We start from the raw sequence: 18,818 nt of genomic DNA, 5'->3' as shown, positions 1-18,818 counted from the left end.
TTACTGGAGTCCTCTAAGGGGGAACCATGTTAGAAAAAGCTTCAGAGCCACCAGAGAGAGAGACATTTGGAAGTACAGAAAGAAAATGCCTCTGGGGAAGCTGTTTGAAATCAGGAGCCAAAGGACCAGTAGATGCCAGTCATGTGCCTTACCAAAGCATGCTTTCTTAAGTCAAGGTATCTTTATCTGGATGCCTCAGTTGGACATTTTAATAGCTTTACAACTATAAACTTTTAACTTAATAAATTCTCTTTATAAAAGCCAACTCATGTCTTGTATATTGCATTTCTGTCAGCATTAGTAAACTAAAACAGAGAAGTGGGGTGCTGTGATTTGCTGATAAGAAACAGATTGAAACAGCTTATTAATTGGATAAGGGGAAGATTCTGGAAGAATTGTAAGGAGCTACATAAAGAAAGCCTAGACTGCTTTGAAGAGACTGTTGGTAGAAATGTGGACTCTAAAGATAATTCTGATGAGACTTTAGGCAGAAGTGATACATGTGTTCTAAATGGTAAGGAAGGTGATCCTTATTTTGAAGTATCAAAGATTTTTGCAAAACTGACTACTGATATTGGATGGAAGGCAGAATTTAAAGCCATGAAACAGAACATTTAGCAGAAGAGATATCTAAACTAAATTCTAGGCTTCTGGAAAGTGAGACCCCAGAGAATAGTGCCCCATGTGAGGGTTTACCCAAACATGGAAAAAGTCAGCCATAACAGAACAAGTGAGGATTGAAGATGGAGTTATACAGAGAGGATTTGTGGAAAGTCCTATTGTCTGATGGCTATGAACCCTGTATACTACATGGCAAACCAATAAATTTCGTGCAGGAGCTGTATAAATGGAGCCACTGCCAGTATGGACTAAACGTGAGGAGAAAATAACTTCAAAGACAGAACCAAGGATGCTAAAGTCTGAAGCCAAATGATCTCAGTCCAGGAGAGTGGACCCACTCATACACTTGGAGAGGGTGAGTTTGTCCCAGAGGTAGAGCCACTTTCCATCTCAATGTTCAGTGAGAGTTTTGATGCCCAGGCCTCAAAGATTGTGGAGCACATTCTTTAGTGTTTGGGGGTTTCCTGGCTACCAGTCCATTGTTCTGAAGGGGTTGAGCATGAGCACCAGAGATAGCAGAGGGTCCAAGTGCTGTCCTGATGCTTGGAGAAGAGATTGGAGCAAAGAAAAGTTTTCCAAGGTTGTAACTCTCAATCCCAGTGTTTGGAGAGAACAGGGCCACTGTATAAACCCTTGTCAAGGGTGGGACTGCTGCTTTCTAAAACCCTGAGGTTGAATGACTATCAGACTTTGAAATCTAATGGAGTTTACCCTACAGGTTTTCAGGATTATTTGGGTCCAGTGACCCAATAATTTCTCCAATTTCTCCCTATGGAAATGGGAATGTTTATCTTGTGACTGTCCCACTTTTATGTATTGGCACAGATAACTTGTTCTAAGGTTTCACAGCTTAACAGCCAGATAAGAATTTTTACCTTAGAACAGATCATGCCTGTAACTGACTTTGATGAGATTTGTGTACTCTTTTGACTTTGTATTCTATTTGTTTTGTCACTGAAATGGTTTAAGGCTTTGTGATATTGTGATAGAATGAATATATTTTGCATTTGGAAGGAACATGTCTTCTGGGATTCAGAGGGTGAAATGTGCTGACATGAAACTGTTACATATCTTAGAAGAGCCATGTTCTTTAATCCTGATTTGATATTGTAGGGGGTATCATTTTTATTAAATTGTTTCCATGGAAATGTGAACCACCCAATTATGGGTTTGACCTGTCGATTAGGTGGCTTCCATGAAGATGTGTCTCTGTCCATACAAGGTGGGTGGCCTACTGGAGTCCTTTAATAAGGAACCATTTTGGAAAACGCTTCAGAGCTGACACAGACAGAGACTGGAGATGGAGAAAGAAAGTGCCTCTGGGAAGCATTTGAAACCAGAAGTCAAAAGACCAACAAAAGCCAACTGTCTGCCTTTCCAGACTGGAGTTTCTCAAGTTGAGGTATCTTTCTCTGGATGCCTTAGTTGGGCATTTTTATGTCCTTAGAATGGCAAACTAGTAATTTGAAAAATTCACTTTTGCTTTTCCAGCCAACCCATTTCTGGCATATTGCATTTCCAGCAGCATTAGCAAACTAAAACAGCTACAGTAAAGAAAGTTGAAGAAAATCTCTCAATTCCAGCTTGTGGTGAGGTTTTTATGATAATGAAAAAATCACATCATTAACCCCTTAAACTTCCAAAACATTTGAATTCTAATGATAAAATTTTAGTGAATTATAAAACATTTCACCTTAATGCATATGATCAGTTTTGAAGCAGGCAGTATTTAACCCAGCTTACCTCCTCTGTGATTTATACAGAACCATAAAATCTCATAAGTAAGAGACATATTTCATTTAACTTCATTTTAGATTTGTTCTCCCAGTGTCAATTTCTAGAGCTTCATTACTAGAATATATTACAATATCTCCTGAGTTGGAAATTGCAATGGAATGAAAACTAACTGCATCTTAATATTTTTTCCACCATCAGGAGCAGAATTCATATATTCTTGCAAGAGTAGCAGAGGTAGTCACCTATTCCAAAGCAGAGACTGTGGTCTCATAAACCTGAGCTCAGTTCTACTGAAGATTATGAGCATCTAAGTTTGGTGGCACAGTGGGACAGTTTGAACTTGACCAACTTGTATTTCCCTTCCCCTACAGAAAGACCTGAGGGTGATAGGAAAGGATGAATAGAAATAAGGATAAATCACATCTTATTATTTTTGCAATTTCAGAAGGAAAACTCAAAATTTCATGATAAGTGGCTATACTAATATCCAACAAATTAGACTTCAAATGCAAAACAGTAAAAAGAGACGAAGAAGGACACTATATACTAATAAAAGGAACAATTAAACAAGAAGACATAACAATCATAAATATTTACGCACCGAACCAGAATGCCCTAAAATACGTGAGGAATACACTGCAAACACTGAAAAGGGAAATAGACTCATATACCATAATAGTTGGAGACTTCAATTCACCACTCTCATCAATAGACAGAACATCTAGACAGAGGATCAATAAAGAAATAGAGAATCTGAATATTTCTATAAATGAGCTAGTCTTAACAGACATTTATAGGACATTATATCCCACAACAGCAGGATACACCTTTTCTCAAGTGCTCATGGATCATTCTCAAAGATAGACCATATGCTGGGTCACAAAGCAAGTCTTAACAAATTTAAAAAGATTGAAATCATACACAACACTTTCTCGGATCATAAAGGAATGAAGTTGGAAATCAATAATAGGCGGAGTGCCAGAAAATTCATAAATACATGGAGGCTCAACAACACACTCTTAAACAACAAGTGGGTCAAAGAAGAAATTGCAAGAGAAATTAGTAAATACCTACGGTAAATGAAAATGAAAACACAACATATCAAAACTTATGGGATGCAGCAAAGGCAGTGCTAAGAGGGAAATTTATTGCCCTAAATGCCTTTATCAGAAAAGAAGAAAAGGCAAAAATGCAGGAATTAACTGTCCACTTGGAAGAACTGGAGAAAGAACAGCAAACTAATCCCAAAGCAAGCAAAAGGAAAGAAATAACAAAGATTAGAGCAGAAATAAATGAAATTGAAAACATGAAAACAATAGAGAAAATCAATAATGCCAGAAGTTGGTTCTATGAGAAAATCAATAAGATTGATGGGCCCTTAGCAAGATTGACAAAAAGAAGAAGAGAGAGGATGCAAATAAATAAGATCAGAAATGGAAGAGGAGACATAACTACTGACCCCACAGAAATAAAGGAGGTAATAACAGGATACTATGAACAACTTTACGCTAATAAATACAATAATTTAGAGGAAATGGACGGGTTCCTGGAAAGACATGAACAACCAACTTTGACTCAAGAAGACATAGATGACCTCAACAAACCAATCACAAGTAAAGAAATTGAATCAGTCATTCAAAAGCTTCCTAAAAAGAAAAGTCCAGGACCAGACGGCTTCACATCTGAATTCTATCAAACATTCCAGAAAGAATTAGTACCAACCCTCCTCAAACTCTTCAAAAAAATCGAAGTGGAGGGAAAACTACCTAATTCATTCTATGAAGCCAGCATCACCCTCATACCAAAACCAGGCAAAGATATTACAAAAAAAGAAAACTACAGGCCAATCTCTCTAATGAATATAGATGCAAAAATCCTCAATAAAATTCTAGCAAATAGTATCCAACAACACATTAAAAGAATTATACATCATGACCAAGTAGGATTCATCCCAGGTATGCAAGGATGGTTCAACATAAGAAAATCAATTAATGTAATGCACCATATCAACAAATAAAAGCAGAAAAATCACATGATCATCTCAATTGATGCAGAGAAGGCATTTGACAAGATTCAACATACTTTCCTGTTGAAAACACTTCAAAGGATAGGAATACAAGGGAACTTCCTTAAAATGATAGAGGGAATATATGAAAAACCCACAGCTAATATCATCCTCAATGGGGAAAAATTGAAAACTTTCCCTCTAAGATCAGGAACAAGACAAGGATGTCCACTATCACCACTATTATTCAACATTGTGTTGGAGGTTCTAGCCAGAGCAATTAGACAAGAAAAAGAAATGCAAGGCATCAAAATTGAAAGGAAGAAGTAAAACTATCACTGTTTGCAGACGATATGATACTATAGGTCGAAAACCCAGAAAAATCCACAACAAACTACTAGAGCTAATAAATGAGTACAGCAAAGTAGCAGGTTACAAGATCAACATTCAAAAATCTGTAGCATTTCTATACACGAGCAATGAACAAGCAGAGGGGGAAATCAAGAAACGAATCCCATTTACAATTGCAACTAAAAGAATAAAATACCTAGGAATAAATTTAACTAAAGAGACAAAAAACCTATGTAAAGAAAACTACAAAAAACTGTTAAAAGAAATCACAGAAGACCTAAATAGATGGAAGGGTATACCGTGTTCATGAATTGGAAGACTAAATATAGTTAAGATGTCAATCCTACCTAAATTGATTTACAGATTCAATGCAATACCAATCAAAATCCCTACAACTTATTTTTCAGAAATAGAAAAACCAATGAGCAAATTTATCTGGAAGGGCAGGGTGCCCCGAATTCCTAAAAGCATCTTGGGGAAAAAAAACGAAGCTGGAGGTCTCACGCTGCCTGACTTTAAGGCATATTATGAAGCCACAGTGGTCAAAAGAGCATGGTATTGGCATAAAGATAGATATATCGACCAATGGAATCAAATAGAGTGCTCAGATATAGACCCTCTCCTCTATGGACATTTGATCTTTGATAAGGCAGTCAAGCCAACTCACCTGGGACAGAACAGTCTCTTCAATAAATGGTGCCTAGAGAACTGGATATCCATATGCAAAAGAATGAAAGAAGACCCATATCTCACACCCTACACAAAAGTTAACTCAAAATGGATCAAAGATCTAAACATTAGGTCTAAGACCATAAAACAGTTAGAGGAAAATGTAGGGAGATATCTTATGAATCTTACAATTGGAGGCAGTTTTATGGACTTAAACCTAAAGCAAGAGCACTGAAGAAGGAAATAAATAAATGGGAACTCCTCAAAATTAAACACTTTTGTGCATCAAATAACTTCATCAAGAAAGTAGAAAGACAGCCTACACAATGGGAATCAATATTTGGAAACGACATATCAGATAAAGGTCTAGTATCCAGAATTTATAATGAGATTGTTCAACTCAACAACAAAAAGACAGCCAACCCAATTACAAAATGGGAAAAAGACTTGAACAGACACCTACCAGAGGAAGAAATACGGATGGCCAAGAGGCACATGAAGAGATGTTCAATGTCCCTGGCCATTAGAGAAATGCAAATCAAAACCACAATGAGATATCATCTCACACCCACCAGAATGGCCATTATCAACAAAAGAGAAAATGACAAGTGCTGGAGAGGATGTGGTGAAAGAGGCACACTTATCCACCGTTGGTGGGAATGTCAAATTGTGCAACCACTGTGGAAGGCAGTTTGGCAGTTCCTCAAAAAGCTGAATATAGAATTGCCATATGACCCAGCAATACCATTGCTGGGAATCTACTCAAAGGAATTAAGGGCAAAAACTCAAACAGACATTTGCACACCAATGTTTATAGCAGTGTTATTTACAATTGCAAAGAGATGGAAACAGCCAAAATGTCCATCAACAGATGAGTGGCTAAACAAACTGTGGTATATACATACGATGGAATATTATGCAGCTTTAAGGCAGGATAAACTTATGAAGCATGTAATAACATGGATGGACCTAGAGAACATTATGCTGAATGAGTCTAGCCAAAAACTAAAAGACAAATAGTGTATGGTCCCAATGATGTGAATCGACACTCAAAAATAAACTTGAAATATGTCATTGGTAACAGAGTTCAGCAGGAGTTAGAAACAGGGTAAGATAATGGGTAACTGGAGCTGAAGGGATACAGACTGTGCAACAGGACTAGATACAAAAACTCAAAAATGGACAGCACAATAATACCTAATTGTAAAGTAATCGTGTTAAAACACTGAATGAAGCTGCATCTGAGCTATAGGTTTTTTTTTTACTATTATTACTTTTATTTCTTTTCTCTACATTAAGATTCTATATCTTTTTCTGTTGCGTTGCTAGTTCTTCTAAACCGATGCAAATGTACTAAGAAACGATGATCATGCATCTATGTGATGATGTTAAGAATTACTGATTGCATATGTAGCATGGTATGATTTCTAAAAATAAAAAATGGGCAGCACAATACTACCTAATTGTAATGTAATTATGTTAAAACACTGAATGAAGCTGCATCTGAGCTATAGTTTTTTAAATTTTTTTCTTTTATATTTTTATATTTTTTATTTTTATTTTTTCTCTATATTATCATTTTATTTCTTTTTCTGTTGTCTTGCTATTTCTTTTTCTAAATCGATGCATATGTACTAAGAAATGATGATCGTACATCTATGTGATGATATTAAGAATTACTGATTGCATATGTAGAATGGAATGATTTCTAAATGTTGTGTTAATTAATTTTTTTAATTAATAAAAAATGTTAAAAAAATTTCATGATAATATATTTCTTGTATCATTTTTTCATTAGAAACCTCTTAAAAATTTAAGAAAGTTTTCAAAAATTATTGTTTTTAATGTTTTTGAGTTTTTTAGTTTTTAATGTTTTTATGCCTCAATTGAAGTCAATATCTTTTTTACTTTTATTTTGAAATGTGGTGAATTGCAATGTTTAATTTTGAATGTTAAAAGAAGTATCATTTTTAGAACAAACTCCAGTGTGACTTTACATACTATAATTATTTAATATTTATTTTGTTAATATATTGATTAGGAGTTTTAAATTTATATTCATAAGTGAAATTGGCCTACAATTTTCCTTTTATACAATCTTTTTGCCTGCTTTTTAATCAGGACTTTGTATAGACAAAAATTTAAAATGTTTTAAAATACTTTTATTGATAAAACTTAACATACAAACATATAAATAGTCTCAACATATAAAAATTTCATACATGTTTTACAGTCAATGACTCACAATATTTTCATATAGTTGTGTATTCATCACCATGGTCATTTTTCTTGACATTTCCATCACTCCAGAGAAAGAGATAAGAAAGAAAAAGCTCAAACATTCCATACTCCTTACCTCTCCCTCTCATTGACCACTGGTATTTCCATCTACTCAATGTATTTTAACCTTTGTCTCCTCTATTATTTGCTTATTTTTATCCATATTTTTTACTCACCTGTCCATACCCTAGATAAAAGGAGCATCAGGCACAATGTTTTCACAATCATTCAGTCATATTGTAAAACCTATAGCATCATACAAACATCTTCAAGATACAAGGTTAGTGGAAGACAGCTTTACAGTTTCAGGAACTTCCCTCTAGCCACTCCAGTACACCATAAACTAAAAAGGTGGTTCTATATAATGTGTAAGAATAACTTCCAGGATAACCTTTTGACTAAGCTTATAACCCTCAGCCACTAACACTTCATTTTTCCTCATTTCTCTCTTCCCCCTTTCCATCAAGAAGGTTTTCTCAATCCCTTATTACTGGGTCCTGGCTCATCCCAGGATTTCTGTCCCATGTTGCCAGGGAGATTTACCCCCTTGGGAGTCATGCCCCATTTGTTTGGGGGGAGGGGGCGGGCAGGGCAGTGAATTCATTTGCCATGTGGACTTAGAGACAGAGGCCACATCTGAGCCACAAAAGAGGCTCTCTGGGGGTGACTCAAGCTTAATTTTAAGTCAGCTAGCCTGTCCTTTGCAGGAATAAGTTTCATTGGGGCAAATCCCAAGATGGAGGGCTCAGCCTATTGATTTGGTTGTCCCCACTGCTTGCAAGTATATCAGAAATTCTCCAAATGGGGAAATTGAATACTTTCCCCCTTTCTCCTCATCTCCCCAAGGAGACTCTGGAAATCCTTCTTTATTCACTGCCCAAATCACTTTGGGGTTTACCAGGGCATCACAGTAACTTGGGCAAACCAACAAAATCCCATGCCCTATTCAAGATTCCTTATATTTATAGTGTCCAACTAAACTGACCATACAAGTTAAACTAGGAAATGCTCTACCCAAAATATAAATTATTCACCAAATAAACATCTCTCCCTTTAGTCTCAAACATAAATTAAAGTTTGAAAATATGGACAATAGCATCCTTCACCCAGTCTTCTGATAAACCTTAGTCCTATCCATATCAGCTTCATTAATATCTCTACTTGAAGTCTGGTCACTTTTTCAACTTTTTAAACAGTTCCTGTATGTGGTACTACTGAGTTTCATAGCTTCAGAGCACTAACTCTGAGTCTCAGGCATCACACAAATACCCAAAGTTTCTGGGGAAGACCATACTATATGCAAGCAGCTCAGTATATCAGAATTTAGCATTAACAGTTACACCTCCTGAATATATGTAACTGCTGTAAGAGCTTACAACGTAGGACACTTTACAATAAGCCCCAACCTAATAACCCATGTTCTCAGCTTTAGTTCACTGCATTTTATATACAATAGTTAGTACTATGGATTGAGGCATGATAATACTCATCTTTTTGTTCCTTCCATTTCATTCAACATACAGCTCTTAAAGTTCATTCATCTAGTTGCCACAACTTCATTCCTTCTGGCAGCTGCTCAGTAGTCCACTGAATGTATACATCATAGCTCCCCTTTCCATTCCTCAGTCCTTGTACTCTTAGACTACCTCCTTTCATTGTGGATTACAAACACTGCTGCCAGAAACACCAATGTGCAAATATCCATTCATGTCCCAACACTCGGTTCCTCCCGTCTATATACTGTAGGCTTTTTTTAACGTGTGATTTCTATGAAAGATTGGTGATACCTTTTCATGAAATAAATATTATCAGATTTAACAAGTAAACATTTCTAGCTATCCTAACAGTAAGTCATCATTTGTTGGAACTGGTACATCTGATATCAGGCTGAATCTTTCTAAAGACACAAATAATCAACATTAATGGGTAGTCCAGGGCTCCATGTCACCTTCTTCTGTTGCACTGATGCTTTTATTTTAACTCAATTTTTTATTCTCATAGGAGAATATCTATGGAAGGTTCAATTCTAGATCTTGCATGCCACAAATGGGGATCTGTTACATTAACAGCCTGCTCAGAGACCCTAATGGACCATGATGAGAGGAAAGTCTATTACTGATAAGAACCACTTAGTTATTAAATTTAGATGGAAAGCTAGTCAGTGGTAAAAATTAAAGTGGATTCTTGGACAGGGCAAAATGGCCTTGCTGGTTTGTTAGAGGTCTTGAAATAATAAAATTAGAATATCAGAAAGAGGTATTTTGGGGAAGTAGAACGAGAAACTTTTTGAGTAGGTGCAAAATGTGTGGATTTTCATATCTCACATCAGTTCCTAAAATAATTCAATAATATGAATAATTTCATTTTACCTGTAAAAAAACATAGATAATAAAGGCTATTAAGAAGATGCATGTGTGAAAATAGATGGGAAATACTTGACAGTGAAGAGTTATCAGAGAGAATTAGCTTTACTAAGTTATGAAAAATATTATAAAGTATAGAATTGAAATATTTCTGTACAAAAATAAATATGGATAGAACAATAAATGAAACAGAATAATATCTAGAAATAGAAACAAAAATATACATATAATATGTTTGTAATAATGGAGTTATTTGTACTGACTTACAGAAATACAAATTATTAATTATTAAATAAATGGAATTGGTGAGAAAAAAGGAAATGCTTTTCACTTACTGTTCACACAGTAAGATACATTTTAGTTGGATTGAAGAGTAAATAAAAAGACATTTATAAGAGAAGTAGAAAAATTTGTGGGTGAAATATTTGTTTTAAATATTGGAGATGATAAGTATTTGTTAAGCATAATATGAAGGAAAATATAATGGTTGGATCTGATTGATTTTACTGCATAATATTTTATTACATATGATAAATCAAAAAAAAGACAACATTAAATAAAAATGGCAAACTGGAAAATATATGCAACCTATATTACCAAGAAAATATTGTCTTATAAATGAAAACATTGTTAGAAATTAAAATGAAGTAATATCAATAAACACATAAAAACAAGCAAAGACAAACAGAAGCAGATCCTATAGGAGTAGAAACAGCCTCCAAATGATCAGATCATATAAACATTCTCAACTCACTCATAACTAAGGTAATTTTAACTGAAATAATCACAAGACTGCTTTGTTTCATGGTGGGGAAAGCTTCAAAATTTTAATTGGTAGGATTTGGTTAATTAGAAGTATATATTTCATGTATTACTGGATATATTTAAGACATATATGATGTAAAAGCAATATTTCTAATTTAAAAAAAAATTAAAAATATACAATTACAAAAAATACTTCCTGTTAGTATTTAAAGAAATGCAATTTTTTTAAAAAGGAAAAATGATTCAGTGTATATTTCAGTCCTTTTAAATATTTTCATCAAATTTTAAAATTTTCACCCTATGGGACCTGTGAATATATGATTAACATTTTCCAAATACATTTTATTTCATATATTTTTTGCTTCTGTTGTGAATGGAACCTGTTCTCCCATTATATTTTCTTGATACTTTTATATAGTTTTGTTTATAAAACAAAGTTTGGGTTTCAGACCAGGTTTTGAACATTACTGTTGAACTAGGGGGTGGGGATGGGGAGAATTTCTTTGGTTCTAAGTTTCAGGGTTCATGGCCATCCGTAAAGATTTTTGCTTTAAAGTTTGGGGTATTATTTCTGCAGCCCTTGTAGAGGGCTTTGTAAAGCCACAGAGGATGGGCCAGTCTCCAGGGTTCTGGGATCCCCATCCATCCTGGGACCCCTACCAGCAGTAGGTAGACTTTTGCCCATCAGCCTGGAGTTCTTTCCATGCTCCTTGACCACCAAAGCTGCCTCAGATTCCATTTGTTCCTCTCTTTCCAGGAAGGCTTCTTTCTAAATTTTATTTTGGATTCCAAACATCTGAATGTTTTGCAGTGTCAAGGGATTTAAGCCCTTTGTTCTCTGTTTGGCTTCTTCCCCGTCTTCCTTCTCCATGGAGTGATTATGTTGACAATAATGTATGATGTGTTTTCTCTTCACTAGTTTATCTGCATAAATGTCTCTGGGCTATTTTTTTGGTGTATGATTGGACACTATGTTAAAAGGGGGGATGTACCATTGAATAAAAGAGCAGTGTGGTTAAAAAAATTCTTGTAGATAACCATACAAAGTTTTGTTCTTAAAAATGTACTATTTTAGGGTTTTTGTAAAGATTACTTTTCATGTAAAACCTTTGAGACATAAAGAAAAGCATAGGAATAAATATTTCAAACAATCTGTCCTAAACTTAACACCATATATAGTAAACATTGATATTTTGCTTTAGTTGTATTAAATCTTTGAAAATATTTGCAATATTATTGATTCACTTGAGGTCTCCTACATATACCTCTGATTACTTCCCCTTTCTTTCAACATGGCTTAAAATTCGTATTATTCTCTGGTTATTTAAAAAATTATATTTCATATGTTCATCTGCATTATTTTGATTTATAAAAATATCTCAACAATTTTATTAATCTTCAATATTCTTCTTTCCTTAGCACTCTTTTTGAATCTCATATATGTTTAAATAATCTAATTCATTTATTGCACATCACACCACCAAAATCATTTTTTATTCTCAAATTTATAGACACAAGTTTTTTTTTTAATCAGTGTTATTGAGATATATTCACATACCATACAATCCATCCAAAGTGTGGAATCAATAGCTTTTAGTATAACCACAGAATTGTGCATTCATCATTACAATCAATTTTAGAACATTTTCATTACTCCAAAATAAAGATCCACACCTCATAGCAGTCACCTTTCAATACTTCTATTGTTCGCCTGCCCTCCATAATCACTAATCTAATTCCATCTCTATACATTTATTTACACTTATATCTTATATAAATGGAACCATGCAATTGTTTTCCTTTTGATACAATACAATTTGTAGCACTTTGGCACTTAAATTTTTGCCAGATACTCTCTGTTTTACCCAATGCTGCAATGCTGATATGCATACTTATGTTTTGAATGTATATATACACATATACACATATACATTTATGCATACTTACACACACACACACATAAAAATATACCTGCTAAGTGGTAGTGATTATTCTCTTCATTTTCATTCTTGTAGATGACCATTTAAAACTTACATCATGAGAATATGAAAGGGTACGAGTCACTGTGGAAAGCGTATGGCAAATTCTCAAAAAGTGAATAGATTATCATATTACCTAACAAGGCCACTCTTAGTTATATACCCACAAAAAACTGAAGCTAGGGAGTCAAACAGATACGTGCAAACAAATATTCATAATAGTATCATTTATAATAGCCAAAATGTAGAAGCAATCCAGGTGCCTATCAAGATATTAACAAATATACAAAACATGGTTCATACACACAAACAGGCTCTTATCCAGCCATAAAAAGTAATGAGTTTTGGAGATATGCTGCACTATGGATGAACACTGAAGACATTACGCTGAATGAAATAAGCAAGACACATGAGGAAAAATACTGTATTATTTCACTTATATAAAATATTGAAAAGTAGTAAATTGATAGACACAGAGTAGATTAGAGGTGTAAGAGGATGGTGGGGAGGAATAAGGAGCAGTTGTTTTGTTTTAAGTAATTTTTTTTTTACAAACTGACTTCAGATCTCTGGAGAGAGTAAGAAAATTTACATGAACTATAGTTGAAAAACTTGTATTTGGGGGGATAAAGATAAGCTATGGCATAGAGAAGAAATGAGAGCACCTTCAAATATTTAAAGAATAATCATACTGAAGAGGTAGTAGATTTGCTCTATGATACAACAGATGGCATAACCATGTAAGCACATCAATAGATTAAACTCTCCAGTAAAGTAGCTGGTTCTTCATTATTAGATCATTTTTGTAAGACTGCCTGAGTGTTTTCCTGTCAGAAAGTTAAAGGGTTGGAAAATTACTTTGATGACTGGAACTTCCAAATAGAAATAAAAAATCTTTTATTATTTTCAAATGTACAACCAGTTGGTAAACATCTTTTTTCTTCTCTGTCCTTTGGAAAACCATTTTGCAAAATGTAATTATTCCCACTGGATGGTGACCTCACAGATATCTGAAGGGTGATTTCTCACTTCTCCAATGAGATCAGTTCCTTGGGATCAGTATGCAAGCCTTTATATTGCTTTATCTTAAGATACTGCAATTATTTCTATGGTTGTGTGCCAGAGGAGCACAGTCTCCAGGCAGGGCATGAGCCATTTACTTTAGCACAGTGCAAGGGGTCAGATTAAAATGCATCAAGTCAAGAATGCATTGCACATATTTTAAAACTCAAAACAGAAAATAAGGAGTTCACAAACAAATCAAAAGATACCAAATTGAGGAAAACAAGGAAGAGCTTAAGGACAGAAAGGAATTATTAAAAGTGTAAGTATTATGTATGCACTTTGAACATATATTTTAGACAAGAGAAATAATAGGTAAACTATCTTGTAGATGCAAAAGCAGTAACTAGAATTCAGCAACAGAAAAGGCATTGATGTCTCAGTAAGTCTGGAAACTGTCAAGAAGAAGTCAATTTCTGTTCTCCTTTTCTGTCTATATGAGTTCACTTCACTGGTTTCAGGGCAGCGCTGATAGGAATAGGATCAGAATCCGATGAATAAAGGGAATTGTGCTACAACTATGATATGCCTTTTCTCTTATGTTTTATATTTGGAGGATATTTAGCCATCTGTTAAGACAAATATTTAGAGAATATCAAATGAAGAAAGAAGTTTCTATGGAAAGCAATATAATAATCAGTAAGGATGCTCTTTTACCTTTTGTTTTTAGTCTTATTAGAAGTAAGTTTTCAAAGATAAATTAAGGACAAGACAAATTATGCACACTTATGTTTCAGGGTTCTGTTGACACATGATTTCTAAACTTTTTGGCATAGAATACTCTCTTCTTTCTTCCTAATATTTAATGTATTAATGTGTCACTTTATATTTTCCTATTTCTGATTATATATATATATATTTTAATATGTGTATCTTATCTTTATGATTGCAATTGGAGCCATATCTGATCCTCTTTGCTTCACACTTATTCCACTTCCAATTGCTGCTTTAAGTGTTAACTATTAGTATTATTAGTCAACTGGTGATCTATATTTCATTAAATGTTTCAATTGAGTGCTTATAATGTATCTTTTGTATGTAAATTAGATATATTAGAATGCCAATTGTTGTGGTAGCTCCCTGATTTTCTTGTATTTATGTGACAGTAGACTGGATGCATGGCTCACACAAATGGATTGGTGGTGTCTCAGTTTCTGCTGCTGGGACTCTCTAGTTCTTGTGAACTTCAGCTTTTCTTCTTTGTGATTTCTCTGTTGTGTATGTGGCATCTGTGTTGGGCAACATCATGATTATTGCTGTCATTTCCTCTGACTCCCATTTGAAATCTCCCATGTACTTCCTGCTCAGTAACCTTTCCTTCATCGATATCTGCCAGTCGAACTTTGCCACCCCCAAGACGCTTGTGGACTTTTTTGTTGAGCACAAGACAATCTCCTTTGGGGGTTGCATGGCCCAGATATTCCTTCTTCACAGTTTTGTTGGGAGTGAGATGATGTTGCTTGTGGCTATGGCTTATGACAGATTTATAGCCATATGTAAGCCCCTGCACTACAGCACCATTATGAACCATAGGCTGTGCATACTTTTTGTATCTATTTCCTGGGCTGTGGGTATTCTTCATTCTGTGAGCCACTTGGCTTTTACTGTGGATCTGCCGTTCTGTGGCCCCAATGAGGTAGACAGCTTCTTTTGTGACCTTCCACTGGTGATAGAGCTGGCTTGCAGGGATACATATGAAATGGAAATACTGACACTAACTAATTAATTAATTAATATATTATTTTTTATACCATCATTTTGATCACTGTTCGGCACAGGTAATCCAGTGGGTCACCCAAGGCGCTGTCCACATTAACTGCTCACATCACAGTGGTGATTATTTTCTTTGGGCCCTGCATTCATATCTATATCTTTTAGCAGATTTTCTGTGGATAAGTTCCTTTCTGTATTCTACAGTTTGTACACCCTTGTTGAAGCCCATCATCTATTCTCTGAGGAATGAAGATTTTAAATCAGCCATGAGAAAATTAAGGAACCACCATCTGAACTCCTGGAAAAACTAGGAATCATCATGAAAGGGGATGATTCTCCATGGAAATAAAGAGAATTCAGTGAAGCACAGCATCATGCCAACTGTCTCCACTAATGATGTGGGTTATTTATTTATAGAATTATTTTATTCTAAATGTAAGGGAATTGCTCCTGATTTATTATGTAAGTAGATTTTTATCCAATTCTTCATACTTCTAAATTACAAATTTTCTTAAAATTGTTTAGTCATACATTTATATATTTTATGCAGTAAAAGGGTACCAAGGTGCATAAAATGCTAATAATGTAAACTAAAAATGTAATTTCTTTAATAGAGTGCATGCCATATTTACACATGGCAATCGATATGTACAAGCAAATTAAGTTTCTCATGCCTTCATTCAATCTATTCACAGCATTATTCCATATATTGTCATAGAAAAAAAATCATATTTTACAGCATAGATTTCACCTCACTGCTCTACATTTATTAGCATGTCTTTTTATTGTTTATTAATGATTTTGGTTATTTATATTTATCCTTACCTATCATTAATGATACATAAATACTCCTGTAGCATTTTGTAGGGTTTTTTTTATTATTTGGTACATATTTCCGCTCATTACAAAAGTTTTTCTATTTGGTGCCATCAGCAACATGTTTTTGAAATAGGATATATGGATTACAATGAATTCTGCAATATTTCCAGAAAATTAAAATGCCTTTGAAGTCATTTGCACACATGGCAGGTGTTCAATATTTAAATGCAAAGCAAAATTATTCCACATGTACCCAAAATGAAGAATGCACACTGACAAAAATTGCTGGTGACTAAGGAATATTATTTCACATTCCTTGGAAAGACTAAGGTAAAATTCATGTACATCAAAAATAAAAATCGTGTGTCTTTAAAATATTGTTGCATTTCCTATCTTATTTTTTCTATATTTGTTCCACCTGAGATTGTTATGAAAAATGCTTTGTAACTTAAAGGCTAAGTATAGTCTAACAGTGAAAAAAGAATTGCTTGACACAAGATACATTGTCTGCAATTGTCATGAGTCTTGATTCAGTATCTTAACTGTACAAAAAAAATGAGTGAGTGCTTTTCTGCATAGGTATTAACTCTGTAGATGCATTCAGTTCAAGCTAAATTTTAGATATAAACACACAGTCTTGTTGAACCACACTGTTTTTTAGACATGTTTTCTAATAAATTCTGAATTTAAGGCAGTGTCATTTGTGCAATATCAAACATGAATAAAGATCTTCTAAATTGGGAATATCCATTATTTTTATAGAGTGCCAAAACACATTTTCGATATGCAGTAAACATTAAATCACTCATGATATTGTTGGTGTATTTTTTTTCCTTTTAACAATGACTTGATGGTGAAAATGGAAAGGCGTGAATCATACCCTTGAAAATGAACACGGATTTGACTGCTCTGATCCTCAGTATTTTAATATGTAAAATAGGATGTTCATAATAACCATTTCACAAGGAAGACATGAGGCAAGCGGCTATAATGGAACTAAAGCATTAATGGATACCTAAACATTAAACAAATAGCATTATTGTTATTACTTCTGAATAGTTACTTTCATGGACACAGAGGTGGAGGAGAGAAGTTCAGGGAATGAACAGTAGTAGACTCTGGTTTTCACAAAATCAATGTATGTAAATTGGTAGTGGGTTATTGACCTCAAGAAGACAAAGAAGCAAGAGTTTTGGGAACTTTAAATAGAGATATACACAAACTAAAATCTTTTTTGCATGATAGCTATTGTAGTACTCACTTCCACAGATAAAATAATCTCCAACATGGATATTATCTTCATTAAAAGGGAAAGGAGAGATGAAGAAGATAAAGAAGGCAGCGGCAATGGTGGCAGCAGAGGAGGAGGAGGAGGAAGAGTTTAAGGAGTAGCAGCTACAGTGCTGGTGGAAGGATGAGGGAAAACAGAGGAGCAGAAGGAGGGGAAATGGAGGGACATTTCGGTTCCCAAGGCCATTTGATTTTATCTATTACTTGTGGCATTGGAGTTATGGTCTTCCACTTTCTAATTCTTACTTGACCTTTGAATATATTTGAGTTTTCAGTGATCAGACATGTCTGTAACCTATCGCATTAAGTATGACAAAATTTTACAAGTCATAAAACTTTTTAAAATGATACATTTGACTATATAATTTTCTAGAGTTTTAAAAACTTTCCATCAGAAATGTAATAAAATAAAATCTAGGTGAAAATAATGGAACTTATAGATGAAGGATAAATGTGTGTGCATATAAAGAGTTCTTACAGACCAACAGCAAAGTTCAGCAAATATATACAAAATCTGGCTATGAATATGCAATTTATAATTAATGTAGTGAAAGTAGTTCTTGAATGTATACCTAAATGCTAAAGCTCAATTATAACAAAATTCAAAGAGAAGTGTATCGATATGTGTTTGTCCATCTACAGATTGATATAGATCAAAAAGTCTAGTAATATATTGTATTGATAAGACTGTGGGAAAATAGGGACTTCAAAAATGGTTGGCTAAATTGCTACTTTGAAGCAATGTATAGAGGGTGGTTTTCAATATCTATTAAAATTTAAATTTTTGAACTGGTATTTCCACTTCTAGTATTTTATCTGACAGTATACCTACATATACATAAAATATCTACATAATATTTATTGCGATCATTGTTTTGAGAACAAAATTTTGAAAAAAATATCAGTATACAAAACCAACTGTCCATCAAAACAAACCTGAACTATAGGTATATCCATAAAATAGAGTGTTGTGCAGCTATTAAAAAAGAATAAAGGTGTTATGTTCTGAGAGTATCACAATGAAGTATTCCCAGATGAGAAAACCAAAATGCAGAACCATATGCAAAGTATGCTAATACTTTTGTTGATCAGTGTCATGGTTAGGTTCAGGTGTCAACTTAGCCAGGTGGTGGTGCTCAGTTGTGCGATAAGGCAAGCACTGGC

At 34.2% G+C, this 18,818-nt stretch overlaps 1 pseudogene; it reads left to right on the top strand.

The window, feature by feature from the left end:
• The first annotated feature begins 14,950 nt into the window (after window positions 1-14,950).
• LOC143655012 (olfactory receptor 4K1-like) lies at window positions 14,951-15,856 on the top strand (annotated as a pseudogene).
• Window positions 15,857-18,818: the final 2,962 nt, after the last annotated feature.

This window comes from Tamandua tetradactyla, chromosome 14, assembly GCF_023851605.1.
Source record: "Tamandua tetradactyla isolate mTamTet1 chromosome 14, mTamTet1.pri, whole genome shotgun sequence".
Taxonomy (NCBI): Eukaryota; Metazoa; Chordata; class Mammalia; order Pilosa; family Myrmecophagidae; genus Tamandua; species Tamandua tetradactyla.
This window is presented reverse-complemented; position numbering and strand designations above follow the sequence as displayed.